Here is a 1,246-nt window from a genome sequence, read left to right as displayed (position 1 = left end):
AACTAAAACCCAGTATAATGTAGCTTCTGAACTTAAAAATATGCTGATATATATTGATTAAAGCAAAAAATAATCACCTTAATGTCAAACCCAAAATTCTTTGCTATAATAGAATCAAACATTCTATTCTGTGAATACAACAGCTCTCCTTTGAGTTTGCTCAATCAGCTGTACTCCCTCTTTTTTTTTTTCCGGCATATTATGGGGGTACAGATGTTTAGGTTACGTGTGTTGCCCTTGGTCCCCCCCAAGTCCATGTAAAGGGGACAGTGGACTGCATGGGCCAGGAATCGAACCCAGGCCTCCCGCATGGCAGGCAAGAATTCTACCACTGAACCACCCATGCTATATTCACTCTTACTGTTCTATTTAATTAGGAATTCTAGAAATATAAATTTTTTGTTTTTTTATATGTAAGCCCTCTGCTTTATTAAGATCCTTCCTTATCCAGCTTAGATCCTAAATTCATGATTGCAATAACACCTCTGCCCATATTCCGAATGTCTTTGCCCCTGTATCATCCAGTCTGTGATTGTACTGACATAGCCAAGAACAGCTGGAAAAACTTCCTAAACAAAGATAAATTGTTATCAATATGAATTTATGATCCACAATCTAAAGTAGACCCTCATCCTTGAATATCTGAAACATTTTCATTTCTTTTCAAATACACTACTTCCATAATACAGCATCAGAACAAAACTCCCTGACACTATAACAAACTTCCCGATCTCCTTCATTCCACACCAGTGTTTTACTCCTTTCCTTCTATAATAGTAAGAAAAATGCATCTTCCCTCTCTATCTCTAATATCTCCCATCCATTTTGAAGAAAAGTAAAGAACCAATTACCATCGTGCTAATTTCTGTGTTCAATCTTTCATTTTTAATTGAATTCCAAGTTTCCAAAAACTTGATATTTTTAAGTTCTGCTTATCTTAAACAAAAAAGAAGATGAAGAAAAAAGTACTTTTTAACCACATATTTCACTCCAGCTACTGATCAATTTCTTTGAAAACTTTCAGAACCAACTGAAAATAGAGCCAATAGTCACTGAAACCTTTCTCCTTCCATAAATACTCCTCAATTCATCCCCAGCCCCCTGGGTGATTTCTCCCATCATCACCCTTTGGAGCACTGCTTTTTCTGTGACCTACAATGAATCTGTTTTCTTCATCTCTTGCCATAATTTAGTCTTCATCTCACTTGAACTATCAGCAATATTTGACAACGTTGATCCGCTACTT

The 1,246-nt window shown here is 36.1% G+C and overlaps 1 non-coding gene across 1 annotated transcript; it reads right to left on the bottom strand.

The window, feature by feature from the left end:
* Positions 1-275: 275 nt before the first annotated feature.
* Positions 276-346, bottom strand: TRNAG-GCC. The gene has a single exon. It is a non-coding gene; the product is annotated as a tRNA-Gly (tRNA).
* Positions 347-1,246: the final 900 nt, after the last annotated feature.

Source organism: Propithecus coquereli, unplaced genomic scaffold (genome assembly GCF_000956105.1).
Source record: "Propithecus coquereli isolate 6110/MARCELLA unplaced genomic scaffold, Pcoq_1.0 Scaffold333, whole genome shotgun sequence".
Lineage (NCBI taxonomy): Eukaryota > Metazoa > Chordata > Mammalia > Primates > Indriidae > Propithecus > Propithecus coquereli.
Note: the sequence above shows the minus strand (reverse complement) of the source record. Positions and strands in the feature narration are given on the sequence as shown.